General features: G+C 37.2%; 1 non-coding gene across 1 annotated transcript; it reads left to right on the top strand.

Annotated features, from left to right (window-relative positions):
• Nucleotides 1-14406: 14406 nt before the first annotated feature.
• On the top strand, nucleotides 14407-14512 carry LOC120883779 (U6 spliceosomal RNA). The gene has a single exon (XR_005725978.1). It is a non-coding gene; the product is annotated as a U6 spliceosomal RNA (small nuclear RNA).
• The last annotated feature ends 1149 nt before the right edge of the window (nucleotides 14513-15661 follow it).

Below are 15661 nucleotides of genomic sequence, written 5' to 3' on the forward strand. Positions count from 1 at the left end.
GCTTTGTCTTACAACTGTTTTCCACTGCACAGAAAAGCAGCTCTTCTGGCTCACTGTAGTGTCTGAGTGCTGGTGGAACTGCTAACACAGTGGTGTATTTCACTGAGGCAGCAATTAGCCAGGCACCTGAGGGCTGATGCTATCCACTCTTCCAGCAAGTTTATAATAGGCATCTCTGCTCCATGCCCTAAACTTGGCTTATCCCATGATTCAGACTAACTTGGGCATGATCTGGAGGGCTGATGTGTATGAGGAGGTTGATCTTTTTGCATTAAAAGCCTCATGGAAAATAGGTTTTTTTTTTTTGTACTGGGACTTGAACCCAGGGACGTTTAAACCACTGAGCCACATCCCCAACTCCTTTATTATATTTTATTCAGAGAGAGGCTCTCACTGAGAACCTTAGCCTCGCTAAGTTGCCGAGGCTGGCTTTGAACTCACAGTCCTCCTGCCTCAGCCTCCGGAGCTGCTGAGATTACAGGTGTGAGCCACTGTGCTGGCAAGAAATAATTTTAAGAGAGGAAGAATTGAAGTTCATAGGTTTGATTCAAAGACATTGAGTGAGCAAGTATTGGGGACAAGAGAGGCAAAATTTTGAGGACAGTATCATAGTGTATGTTACTCAGCCTGCCCTCTGTGCCAGTTTTCTGGTTGTACTCCTGAGTCCTAGGAGAATGAGCTGCAGTAAACATCAACTAAAAATGGCAAGAGTTGTTCACTATTAACCTCTGTGAGTCAAGAAAAGGGCCAAAAGACGTTACTTGGATGCCTCGTCTGAAAGCACCCTGATCTTTCAGTAGCTTGTCACCACTGTGTCCTGCTCCCACTGACCCTTGTTTATCTCTCTTAGCTTTCTTGGCTATTCTCTTTTTCAGTGACTTACATTTGGGAACTCACTTTTGCACAATGATTTTTCCCCTTTTTCCTCTTGCCACTGAGCTACATCCCCATCCATTTTATTATTTAGTTTGAGACAGGATCTCACTGAGTTGCATGCCTCATTAAGTTGCAGAGGCTGGCCTTGAACTTGCAGTCCTACTGCCTCAGGCTCCTGAGTCACTGGATTACAGGGATGCACCACCATGCATCTTCTGCCTTCTTTCAGTGATGCCCCCTATGTAAGGTGTTTATACGTTGGCAGATTTCAGTGATGCCCCCCATGTAAGGTGTTTATACGTGTGGCAGATTTGAGTGAATATTAAAGAGCCCAGAAATTGTATCATAGCACCAATATTGCTCAGCCTCCACTGAAGAGTCTTTTTGTCTCACTACAGAACCACCTGTCCACTTTAAGGTCACCTACCAGTTTGGTGACTAGTTATTAGGCACGCTGACCATATCTTACCTCAAGGCCCTAAGTGCTTCATTAAGGGTTTTCTGAAACTCCAGGCCAAGGGCAGGGAGTTTTAGTTCCTCAATACCAGGCCTTACTGAGAAGGGTCACAAATAGGTAGCTAAATAATCTACCTCCCAGGCTCCTAGTGGGACAATTCTATAACATGCAACACTGCTTCTCAGAGGGTCCCCAGCAAGACGGAGCCATGGTTGCTCACAGCAGTAATCCTTCACTAATATCCTTCCCCACCTTTCACTTTCCCCACCCCCTCGCTTCTGTTTCCTAGCAACGCCTCCCAAACAAACTGCCTACACTGAAGCCCTTCCTTGGGGGCTGCTTTTTGAGAAAACTAAGATACCTACCCTCTTTTTTTCCTGCGTTGCTACTGATTTAAATTCTTTGCCTTCTCTTAGTTTGTCAGGTCTTTCATCTTATAGGTGAAGTCTCATTAATGTCATTGCAAAAACAATGAACCACCTACTCTATATCATACAGTTTAGCAATACAAAAGAGCTGTATCTTTGAGATTTCAATCTTCCTTTTCCTCTCTTCACCTCCAGCGTCTGTTTACAGATGGAGAGAGTAAAGAAATTTCTTGCCCCTTCATGTGAATTGTACATATACTATGGCCCCCTGGAAGGCAGAAGTGACTGGTTCTAAGTACATTTGCTTCAGATATTTTCCTCTGCTGTTGAACAGAAAGTGGGCACAGTGATGCGATGAATTTACTCATAGAATAAAGCAGAAAGGACATGAGGCCTTGAGACGGTGTGGTTGCTTAGCAGGCTCTGGCACTGATGCCATGAAGTGTGGCAAATGGAAGATGCTTCAATGATGCATTCGAGGTATCTGCCAGAGACAAGCAGCACCATTTGGGAGAAATTAGAGGGAGGATTGGGTGTCCCACAGCATGAGAATGAAATCTAGGCTCTCCTTTAATTTTTTTAAATATTTTTTGCAGTGCAGGGAACCTAGGGCCTCATGCATGCTAAGCAAGCACTGTACCTCTGAGCTACATCCTCAGTCCCTAGGCTCTCCTTTTAGGTGATTTCTATTTTGATGATTTGTAACCTCCAGGCTTAATGTGGCCTGAAGAAGGTGCATTATATTAAGATTACATTAAAGCTGGATTTAACCAAGTAGAGGCATATTAATATCTTCATAGATAAGCCAGGCACAAAGGGATATTTGCCCATAAAGGGAAAGCCTGGTGGTGGACACTGTGTGAGACTGGAGAGTCTGTTATTTTTTTCTTTTAATTTGGGTAGAGTGAAGGATATTATTTCTTTCTTTTTTTTCCCCCCAGTACTGAGGATAGAACCAAGGACCTTATGCATGTTAGGCAATTGTTCTACCACTGAGATACAACCTCAGCCCAGTAAGGGCTTCTTGACACATTGATGGAAGACTAGAATCTGAAGAGATGAATCTTAACTAAGAGCAGTTCACTAGAGAGATTATGTGACTCAGTTCTTTGGCAGAATGGAGTTCAGAGATAGCTGCTTTATGACCATATAGATTCTTAGAACCTTAGGATTGAGCGAAGCTCAAAGAAATAATGGTTATCACAGGGCCCTGCACATGTGATGCAAGTGCTATACCACTGAGCTATATCCCCAGTTCCTTAATGAGTATGTTCTTAACTTAGGTACATAAATTCCCTAAAAGTGAATGTGCACTTTTTCTGGAGAATACATTTGTAGTTCTATCAAATTCTCAATAGGGTTTGGACTTCTCCCCTAAATTAAAGACTGGTGTACTTGAAGAAGAGAAATGCCCTTGAGTCAAGTAAAGCTACCAATATGTAACCTCTGTCTTGTTGTTATTTGTGTGTGGATTTTTACTTAAAAAGATGAGAGAGAGAGAAAGAGAGAGAGAGAGAGAGAGAGAGAGAGAGAGAGAGAGAAAGAGCAATGATTAGAAAGACCACAGCCACCACTGCTTCCATATTTCACTAGAGGAACATGATCACCAAACTCACATTCATGCTTTCACATGTGTGGGAAACATGGGTTTTGCACCCAGAAGGATTTGGGTTCAAGTTCCAGGTCTACTATTTAATCATTGTATGACCCAGACCTAGGAACTTCACCTGGTTCAGCCTATTTTCTCGTCTCTAAAATAAGAATCCTGCTTCATATATTGCTGTATTAGAAAGAATGTATCTGGCCTCTTTGGAATTCCCTCTTTACTCTTGTGACCCTCTGATTTAGGACTTATGTAGGTTACTGTTTTGACTGGGGTTCATTTTTAAAAAATTGAATCTACTCAAGCTGGCTTAGAAAGGAAAGGAGTCACAATTTGGAGGGCTAAAGAAACATTCTTAGGCTGAGTGCTTACGCTGCAGTCAAGCCACCAAGGGAACTGCTGCATATTCTATTTTCAGGAAGCCATTTGTTGAGTTGGGAAGTTGCCACAACAGTTGTTGGTCATGGTCATCCCACTACTGATCCAGTCAAGAGCCATCACGAGTAGAAAACTGGCCTCCTCCACCACCACTTCAGAATCTGCCACAGCTGCTGCAGTCTACCCCGCCTCTAGGTGGCGGAGTGAGTGCCAAGAGCTGCTCACTCCTGCATGGGGAAGACTCTTCTTTCTATTGACCTTTTTAAAAATAGAAATAGGAGAGAGAGAGAGAGAAGGAGGGAAGGAGGGAAGGAGGGGGAGAGAGAGAAAGAGAGAGGGAGAGGGAGCGGGAGAGGCTCCCACTTAATCATCTGATTTGAGGAACCCACATTACATCTAGAACTCTAGCTACAAAGTAGTCTGATATAAGTGTGTGTGTGTGTTTAATCTTTCACTCCCTCCAATAGTAGAAAGCACACTAGAAAGAAATTAAAATGGCTAGGGTACATGCCCATAATCCCAGTGTAACAGAAATGTAAGTTCGAGGCAATTTTTGACAATTTAGCAAGACCCTGTCTCAAAAATAAAACAAAAAGGGCTCAGATGTAGCTCAGTTTTAAAAGTGGCCTTGGATTGGATGCAATCCCAAGTACTGGAAAAAGAGAAAAGAGAGAGATTCCAATGGTATTGAGGGTTAATCTGCCATGTGCCCTATAGTACCTTGCTTAAGTATTATTGTTATTATTTTTTTGTTTGTTTATTTGTAGTGAGACACAATACCTTTATTTTACTTGTTTATTTGTATGTGGTGATGGGGATTGAACCCAGTGCCTCATGCATGCTAGGCAAGATCTCTACCACTGAGCTACAACCCTGGCCCTTATTATTGGTTTTTATGATTTTTAAATTATAAAAGTAATACATAAGTGGAAGATAAGAACAAAACAAGTCTGTAGAGTAAAAAGGGAATGTTCCCCTAAACCCTCTCAGTTCTCACATTATTTCCCAGAGGAAATCACTGACTATTTTACTATTTGTCCAGTCTTTCTAATGTGCATGTGTAGGAATACACACACACACACATCTAAGAATTTTTAAAAATAAATAAATACAACAATACCAATCTATAACTTTGCTTAGAAATCATTCCATGTTAGAACATAAAGATCAAACAGTGATTGAGCAAAGGTACACACAAAGGGTACACATGGTGATTCTATTTATATAGAACCCTAGAAAATGCAAACTGATCTACAGTGTCAAAAAAAAAAAACCCAGATCGGCAGGTACTTGGAGCCAAGGCACATCGACGACTGGACTGCAGAAAGGCATGAGGAAACGTTTCAGGGTGGTGGGAATGTTCTATAATTTAACAATGGTATTCCTGTTGTCAAAACTTATCTGTATGTAAAATTTTTTTTAAAAAAAAATATTTATTTCTTAGTTGACCATAATATCTTTATTTTATTTATTTATTTTTATGTGGTGCTGAGAATCAAACCCAGGGCCTCACACATGCTAGGCAAGCATTCTGCCACTAAGCCACAAAATTCTTTAAATTACTGTAGGTATTATATATAAAATATTCTTCGATGAAGTTGATAAAATATTTTATACTAAAATAAAAGTAGTAAGACATTAGTTGAGTCTAAAAGAGTACGTACGAGAGAGGTGGTGAAAATGAAAGTTACTGGGATAAATGCAATGCTGCAGCTTACATTTGCCCCCAGTAAGACCAAATAAAGTGCTACTGAGCAAGGCAAAAGATAATTTTACAAAAAACAAAAAAACAGTCAGGAAGCTTGCTGTAAAAAATTATATATATATATGTATATACATATATATAATTTAAAAGTGTGAAAAATATTCTTAGTTGTGGGTCTTACAATCCAGGCTGTAGGCCAGATTTAGCCTACGGACCATAATTTGCTGAACTTTGATCTAATACTGGATAGTATTCCATGGTATGTATATATATCACAATTTTATTTGGCCATTTTCTTACTGTAATCACTTAGATTCTTTATAGATTTTTTTTCTTCTTTCACAATTGTAGTATTTTATTTATTTTGCAGTGGCAGGGACTGAACCCAGGGGTACTTTACCACTGAGCTACATCCCAGCCCTTTTTATTTTTTATTTTGAGGCAGGGTCTCACTAAGCTGGCCTAGAACTTGTGATCCTCCTGTCAGCCTCTGAATCACTGGAATTACAGGAAGGTGCCACCACACCTGCCCAATTGCAGTGTTAGAGGAAAAAAACACTACTAGGTATTTCTCAGTGCATGTGAAAATTGTTGTACGTAAGTCTCAGAAATGGAATTTCTTGGTCAAAAGGTTCATTAAAGTTTCAAATACAGTGTCAATTTCCTCTCTAGGAAGTCGTTTCCAATTAGACTGGCACCAATAGCATCTGAGAATACCTATTTTCTTCAGTCTTGCAGTCCTTAATACTTTTACTATTAGGGTTTTTTAATTTGATTAGCGATAAATAACACAGAAGGTGGAATATTCCTTTTCAGTAGTATATTTTATTTCATATTTTAAAGTAGATGGTGTGATGTCTCTAGTTTTGTTATTCTTGCTCAAGATTATTCTGGTTATTCCATGTGTTTTGTGGTTCACATGAATTTTAGAATTTTTCTTTCTAATTTTGTGAGGAATGTCATTAGTATTTGGTAGAGAGTGCATTGAATTGATAGGTTGCTTTACGTAGAGGATTTCCTTATTTTTATTTAATTATTTTCTGTGATGCTGGAGATTTTCTCTCATTCCACTGATTACCTTTTCATTACCTTTACAGTGCATAAAGCTTTTGGTTTGATACAGTCCCACTTGTTTATTTTTGCTTTCATTTTCTGTACATTTGTATCATATTCACGAAATCATTGTCCAGGCTAATGTTCCCTCTGATTCTCCTAGGAGTTTTGCAGTTTCAGGTCTTACATTTAGGTCCTTTTTAAAAAATATAGTAACACCTCATTTTTTATACCTTTATAGATTTATTTTTGTGTGGTGCTGAGGATCAAACCTAGTACTTTACACATGCGAGGCAAGTGCTCTACCACTGAGCCACAACTGCAACCCCTTACATTTGGGTCTTTAAAACTATTTTGAGTTGATGTTTGTGTATGGTGTGTAGATAAGAGTCCAAATTCATTTTAAAAATTTATTTTAGTTGTAGATATACACAATACCTTTATTTTTTATTTCTTTACTTTTTTGTGGTGCTTAGGATTGAACCCAGTACCTCACACATGCTAGGCAAGCGCTCTACCATTGAGCTCCAGCCCCAGCCCCCAGATTCATTTTTATGCGTGTGGATGTCCTGCTTTCCCGACACCTTTAGCAAAGGGTTTCAGGAAAACAGGCCATCCATTCCCTGCTGTGTATTTTTGGCATGTTTGTTGAAGATCAGTTGACTGCATATATATATATATATATATATATATATATATATATATGAGCTTATAACTCATTTCTCAATTCTGTTCCATTGTTTATATGTCTGTCTTTATGCCAATATTCTGAAATTTTAATTACTGTTACTTTGTAATATATTTTGAAATCAGGAAATGTGATGTCACTAACTTTGCACTTTGTTCTCAAGATTGCTTTGACTATTTACATTACAGTCTTAGTAGTTTTCTTTAAAAAAATTTTTTTTTGTAATTGTAGATGGACAGAAAATACCTTTATTTTATTTGTTTATTTTTATATGGTGTTGAGGATCACACCCAGTGCCTCACACATGCTAGGAAGCACTCTACCACTGAGTATAACCCAAGCCCTATAGTCTTAGATTTTTTTTTTCTATTTCTGTAAAAAATGCCTTTGTGAATCATAGAATTAATTCTGAAGATCTCTTGGGGTGGATATTTTGATACATTTTTTAACAATGTAATCCATAAATATGGGATATTTGTATTTGTGTGTGTGTGTGTGTGTGAGAGAGAGAGAGAGAGACAGAGACAGAGAGAGAGACAGAGACAGACAGGGAGACTCAGGATTGAATTTATGGGCTCTTTATACACTCTTAGACCTTTTTATTTTTTAAGACAGGGTCTTGCCCAGTTGCAAACGCTGGCCTTAAACTTGCAATCTTTCTTCCTCAGCCTCCTGATTAGTTGAGATTGCAAATATGGCTTATTTTTACCTTCTTTCATCAGTAATTTGTATCTTTCACTTCCTTGGTTAAATTTATTACTAAGGGTTTCTTTCTTTCTTTCTTTCTTTTTTTTTGTATACTATTGTAAATGGAAATGCTTTTCTTTTGGGATAGTTTCTGGTTGTTGTTTTTCCATTACTATAACAAATACCTGATATAAATCAATATAAAAAGAGGAAAGATTTATTTTGGTTCATAGTTTTGGAGGTTTCTGTTTCTGTTGCTTTTGGACCCATGGCAATGTAAGTCCATCATAGTGGGAGCACATGGTAGAAAAAGCTGCTTTACCTCCTGGCATTTGGGAAGCAAGGAGAGAGAGAGGAAGAGACCAGTATCCTATAATCCTTTTCAAGGACATGCGAACAACAACCTAAGTCCTTCTGCTAGGCCGCACCTCTTTTAAGTTCTGCCACCTTCCAAAAGTACCACAGGCTGGGACCAAGCCTTTAACCCATGGGCCTTTAGAGGACATTCCAGATACAAACTATAGCATTAGTATATAGAAATACATCTGATTTTTGTATGTTGATTTTTGTACTCTGAAACATTACTGAAGTTTTTTATTATAACAGTTTTTTAGTGGAATCTTTCTTTTAAAGTTCTTTTAAATCTTTCTTTTAAAGTTCTCTACATGTAAGGTAGTATCATCTGCAAACATTTCTTTTCTGTTTTTGAGGATTTCTTTTATTTCTTTTCTATCTCTTTTTCTTCTCTTGTCTAATTGCTATGGCCGAAATGTGCATCCTTGCCTTGTTCCTGATCTTAAAGGAAAAACTTTCAGTTTGTTACCATTGATGTTAGCTGTGTGCTCTTCATATGTGGTCTTCATGATGTTGAAGTCAATACTTTGTGTATTCAGTTGGTTGACAGTTTTTATCATAAAAGGGTGTTGAATGTTGTCAAATGTTCTTTTTGCATCTGTTCAGATGATCATGTGATTTTTATCTTTCATTCTGATAATTTGATATATCACGTTAACTAATTTGGGTATACTGAAATGTCCTTGCAACTGAGGGAGAAATCCTATTTGGTATGTGGTCCTTTTAATGCTTTACTGAAATAGATTTGCTAGTATTTTGTTGAGGTTTTTTGTTACCATATTCATCAGGGATATTGACCTATAATTTTCTTTTCTTGTATTGCTTTTGTGTGTGGGTTTGGTATCAGAGGAATATAGGCCTCAAAAAGTGAGTTTGGAACTGTTCTCTTCCCTTCAATCTTGGTTTTTTTTTTTTCCCCCTTCAATCTTTTGGAAAGATTTGAGAGGTATTGTTGTTAATTTTTTTTTAATGTTTTATAGAATCGACCCTTGACATCATCTTCTAGGACCCCAGGCTTTTGTTCTGGGGAGGCTTTTGATAACTGATTCAATCTCCTTGCTTTTATTAGTCTGTCCAGGTTTTCTATTTCTTCATGATTCAGTCTTGGTAGGTTGAATGTTTCTAGGAATTTATCCATTTTTTCTAAGTTATCCAATTTATTCTCACATAATTGCTGCTTGTAGTCTCTTATGATCTTTTATTTCTGTGGTGTTAGTGCTTCAGTTTACTTAGTAATGATAAGTCTCTCTTTATGGTTTGTGTGTGGGTGTATGTTTGAGAATTACTGAATAATATGGGGAAAGTATCTGGTAAATACTAGATTTGCTTTTATTCCTTTTCCATTAATTATCTTTCTTGTGACTTAAGTTTAGTTATTATTTCATTATATTTCTGTCATCCTTCTTCTTAGGTAGTCTTTTTTTCCTTCATTGTTTTTTAAAAGTAAATGGTTTCCATCATGAGAATGGTGACACATTTTTACAGTTGGAACAATTTTTGCTCCAATAGCTGCTTAGGAACTAAGTAATTGTAAAACCCTTAAGAAATTAAACACAGATCAGAGTTTTTCAACTATTTAAAAAATTTTAAATGTTAAAAAATTGCCCACAATCTTTCAACTTACCTTAACAAAGGAACTTTTGTATTTTATTTTTGTATTTTTCTAAGGAAAGGCACAAATTCTGTTTTTTTTTTTTAAGTCAGTTTTTTTCCCACCACCCAAATATAAGTCAATTAAAAATAGATGGTACAGGGGTATTATGAAGTCTAAACTGCAACTGGATATAAAATGAGCTCCCCTAAATTGTAAATATGGTGTGAACTTTCTCTAATATGTATCTGAGAAGGGACTTTGTCTTGCTACCTAATGTAAAAGGCAGCTCTCAGTATAATCACCCTGAACCACAAGTGGGAAACAGATGGCTTTTCAGCTGTGGACATAGCCAATTATGCTATAATCTTCTCCTTCTTGTCATCCTTCTCACAAATTAAACCTGGCAAATGATTGGGAACAACTCACAAGTCAGCAGGAACAACAAAAATATGTTGGATACAATTTACAATGGTTTCTTCCTGATGTAAGACAGAATGGTGCAGGATGAAATTAGGGATCAAGATGACTTTAGGCTACATTTAAATTCTAAAAATGCTAATTTTACCAGGGTTACTGAATTAAAAATATCCATGTTTTATGCTTTTCAACCCTGGAATGGTCAACAGCATGTTTTTAGGAGGATATTATAGAATCACAACATATTATCATTAGAAGACACCTCTGAAAGGCAATTCCTAGGTGACAAAGTTCCAAGCAAAGTGGAACAAAGGCAGTAATTAATTTCATAAAGTTTCATAAATAATTCCATAAGGAGAGCCACAGTCTTCTCTTAGAAATCATGCAGAAGCAAAGCTCCCACCTGTGCTTAAAATGGTATCAGAGTTACACTCTGAAGTGCTGATATTGTGTTTGTTTTGTTTTGTGGTACTAGGATTTGAACCCTGGGGTACTCTACCACTAAGCTTCATCTCCAGTCCTTTTTATTTTTTACTTTAAGACAGAGTCTCCCTGAGGTGCTGAGGCTGGCCTTGAACTTGGGATCCCCCAACCTCAGCCTCCTGTATAGCTAAATTACAGGGATGTGCCACCTTGCCTTCTTTACATTTGATGTTTTGAAAAACAAAATGATTATTAAGTGTCCATAGTCAACCAGTCACCTAATATAATAACTCAATGAACTGGGGATAGTTCCTCCATTACAAAGCTTTACATAATTAGATACAATAGAAAGCAATAATTAGATATAGTAGAGACCAATGCTATTCAAAAGGTGGTCACTATAAACACATGTAATCTAACATTAAAGTACTTAAGGAAAACTATGGAGTGGGTCAGGGTTTGGGATAAAGGCAGAATTAATATTAAACAGGGGGGACTTGATGAAAGAGGTATGCAGCCTGGCCGCTTGGAAAAGAGAGAGAATCCAAGTCAAGTCCAAGACATATTATGCCTGGTTGAATTTTCATTAAGACCAAAGTCTCTCTAATGGCATGAAAAATAATTGAATATAAAATTAGGTCCATGTTGACTGTTGAATGTAGGAGAAAGTGCCATATAGATGTGAAATCTTTAACTTATCGTAAAATTTTCTCTTTATCAGTTTATAATGATGAACCAAAAGTCTGGTAGTGAAACATTCTGCTTAATTATATAGCTAAGAGTTGACATAGCTTTTTATTTATTAGGTTGTTCCACATAAAATTTACTGTCACTAGACTTTGACTATGTCTGACATAATACAATGGTAGTTTCTTATGCTTCAAGAGAAAACATGTATTAATAATTCAATACATGTAAGAAGACATGTATTGAATTATATGTAATCATTTGTCATTGTATAAATGTTTCTTCTTTGTTTTATTTCTACATAGTATATAAATATATTTAGCATTAAATTCATATTAAACATAGTTTTGTGGGGGATATTTATTGTCATTTTTTTTTTTTTCCCCAGTAGTGGAGATTGAACTCAGTAACACTTTACCACTCACTGAGCTTTACATCCCAGCCCTTTTTATTTTTTATTTTGGCTGGGATTTGTTAAGTTGCTCAGGCTGGCCTCCAATTTGCAAACCTCCTGCCTCAACCTCCAGAGTCACTGTGATTACAGATGTGCCCTACCACTCCCAGCCAATATAATTTTGATGACTGGGAAAGCACATGCTGCTTTATCCACTCAGCATCGACTGGGCGCCTGTTAGTCTCTAGCGCTCTGCTCCAGTTTGAGGTACAAAGATAAGTGGAATGTACTTCTTGTCCATGAGCCTCTCACAGTTCACTAATGCAGATAGCACTGTAATAGGTGATTATCACAGAGACCATGTAGAGGGGTGAAGAAGGCAGGCCCTGGAGGCACACATAACCCTGGGCTTTGCCACTTTTCCAGATGTCCAACCTCGTAGCCTCTTGGAAATAATAATAGTACCTCACAGTACTGTGAGAATTAACTGTGGGAACGCATGTGAAGTTGCTTAGCATTGCACTGTATTTAACAAGTACTCAGGAAATGTTAAGTATTACCTAATGTGTTAAATGCAACTTATGAAATTAGGCATGGTTGTTACTTGCTTCCTTTTGAATGTAGTCAGGTAAACTGGTTTTAATTATAAGCAACTCATGATTGGACAACCATAAGAGTTTATAGTGAAATTGTTTGCTCTTGAAAATTGTTTGGAGAAAATTTCATCCTCTTTTTCCTGGAAATGGAACCTATTGTCAATCAAAGTCTTGGTCTAGTGAAGTAGCTGAACAGATTTTACACATCTTTTAAAAATGAGGCTAACTTTCCCAGGTTCTCAACATTCTTTTAACGCCTTTATAATTAAGAGGAACCCAGAAATTTATGGATTTGATGATAATAAGAACTTTACTTCCCTCCTCGTTCAATCCACCTTTGCCTCTGATACAAAAATAAATGTTAGTTATGAGGAGATTCTCTGTGGGCATGAATGCTGGGTTTTATCTTTTTTTTTTTTTTTTTTCTGTACTGGGATTAAACCCAGGTTTGTGCTGCCTGCCACTGAGCTACATATCCCAACCCTTTTTATATTTTGAGACACAGTCTCACTAAGTTGCTTGGGCTGGTCTTAAATTTTTGTTCCTCCTGCTTTAGCTTCCTGAGTCACTGGGATTAAAGGCATGTACCACTGTGCCCAGCATGAATGTTGTTTACCAAAATTCACTGAGTAATCTTTATGGTCAGTTAAGTAATATTATTGAGCCCTACTATTTATGAGGCACTGTACTAGGCTCTGCAGCTATAAAGGTAAGCAAACCTTTATAGGTTTGTGAAGGTCAGGGAAGAATTCATTTAGGTATATGACATTGAAAAATATAACTGGACAGGTGACTGGGGATATAGGTCAGTGGCAGGGGGCTTATCTCTCATGCATGATGCTGTGGGTTCAATCTCTAGTATTGCAAGAAAATACATAAGTAAAACTAATTGAAAAAAACAAACACAAATTTACCCTTTAGAAGAGCTGGTGTTTTTCCTCCTTAGTTTCCTTTTTTTTTTTTTTTTAGTTTTTTTTTTTAATATTTATTTTTTAGTTTTCAGCAGACACAACATCTTTGTTTGTATGTGGTGCTGAGGATCGAACCTGGGCTGCACACATGCCAGGCGCTACCGCTCGAGCCACATCCCCAGCCCTCCTCCTTAATTTCAACACCATTAGCCAGTTCACGAAATAAAAGCTTTGTCAAATAAATTGTATGGTTAACTTATAAAAGATGCTAAATTGATATAAATTATTCTATCACCAATTGAATTTATTTATTTATTTATTTATTTTGCAGTATGGGGGATTGAACTCAGAGGTACTCTACCACTGAACTACATCCCCAGCCCTTTTTATTTTTTGTTTTGAGACAGGATATCCATAGGTTGCCCAGGCTGGCCTCAAACTTGCTGTCATCCTATCTCAGCCTCCTGAGTAGCAGGGATTACCAGCGGGTGGTGCCCAGCCCGGCTCCTCCCCCCTTTTTTTCTGGTACTGGGGTTTGAATATAGGGCCTTGGACGTGCCAGGAAAGTGTTCCACCACTGAACTACTTCCCAGCCCCCTAATTCTATTTTTAACATTACACATGACCTTTTGTCTCAATGTTATTCTGCTCCATAAGGACTTTCATGTGATCAACTGTACTTAAAATATAACATTCACCTCTAGAGTGATTTTATCATTACTAAGACACACACACACACACACACACACACACACACACACGCACACACACAAATGTATATTTAATTATAAATCCTTATACATGCTGACCTAGAAGTTAAGAAAATTTTAGAAGACTATATGAGGACCCTAGAAAAGCTCTTTATTTCTTGATCAGGAAGAATGCCTGGCTCTCCAAAGATATTTCACATCTAAATGTGAAGTGTCTCCCTTCCCTGCCTTTTGTTTTCAGGGAGTTGACTGGGGAAGAGGGAATCCAGTACACACTTAAAACTGCTTGATTTGTAAGAAGGATTATAATATACCAAACACTACATAAAGTGGTGTTTTCTTATTTCCTCAGAAATGTAATTTTTCTCTCAAAACACAGGGAGGAAAGAAAATAATTACAGACAGTATCTCACCGTTTTAACTTTCACTAGAAAATTTACAAGATTATTCATGCTCATTTCTTTTAGCCTTAAATAAATAAAATCTTAATTAAATAAAAGGATGGGTGCTTGCTTCACAGCATGCATACTAAACCGGGAAGGATACAGAGAAGATTAGCATGGCTCCTGAGAAGGGATGACACGCAAATTCATGAAGTGTTTCATATTAAAAAAAAAAAAAAAAGATGATTCTCAAGCTATTATGTGGAATCTTTTCAGATTGATTGGGTGGTTTTCAATGATTTACTACAGAATGACCATTTCTTCCCTTTTACATTTTTCTCAGCAATCAGTGAATGATGTATTCATCAAACTTAAGAGAGGGCCCAGATAGAATATCTCTTGATGAGGCACATAATTAATCGTTTCTCAAACCATTTGGATTACAGCGGGTCAAGGGAGACCATAGCAAGAAGCTTGACTAATGTACTGATATTTATCATGAGAAATGAACTCATATACGGAATCATTTGATGCAAAATAAATAAACTATTTTGCTATAGCATTATCACAAGATCAGAATATCTTACTTTGAAAAAAAAAGGAGCACAATGAAGCTTTACTGTAAGAGCAGGAAAACTATTAGCTTGTTGCTTTTGGCAGTTTCTTTTATCAGATCTTTTCTCTTAGATTAAACATAAATCAAAATCGTTATCAAAACTAACCGGAATAAACAGGGTTTGTTGTTGCTCTGTAGTGGAACAGGAACCTAGCATAGCCTGAAGCCATGGGTTTAATCCCGAGCACCAGAAGACAGACAGACACAGACACACACAAACACACACAAATTATATTACCAAAAGTGCTCTGTTAACAGAGCTATTGATCATTAAATTAGCCAGAAGCTGAAGAATTTGCAAACCTTTCAACAGGTCATATTGCTAGTAGTGTGTGTTATTTTATAATACACCTAATTAAATGAGTAATCAAGTAAGGCAACAAAAACACTATATCACATTTATTGAACTCTTTTTATGAACCAGGTACTGTGTAGGCACTTACATGGACTCTTTTATGTAATTCTTAAAACAGAATGGTTTATTCATGTGTTTTCTCCCCAGATCACAGTGAGACAAGTTTCACTTGGAATGAAAAACATGTATGGTTCAAGAAATTACTATATTTGATGGGTATCTATGTTGGGTTCATGGGGAGAAAAAAATAGAATATTTACAACTAATAGGAAATACAAGGACACTAAAAATATAGAAAGTTAGGGAAAGGAAGGACAAGTGGACATAGGAAAAAAAATTACAGTAATTGTTTGCTGTGTCACACCAAGTGTTTGGCAATGTTTCTGAGCCAGGGTCCTCTGCCGGC

This window comes from Ictidomys tridecemlineatus, chromosome 7 (assembly GCF_052094955.1).
Source record: "Ictidomys tridecemlineatus isolate mIctTri1 chromosome 7, mIctTri1.hap1, whole genome shotgun sequence".
Lineage (NCBI taxonomy): Eukaryota > Metazoa > Chordata > Mammalia > Rodentia > Sciuridae > Ictidomys > Ictidomys tridecemlineatus.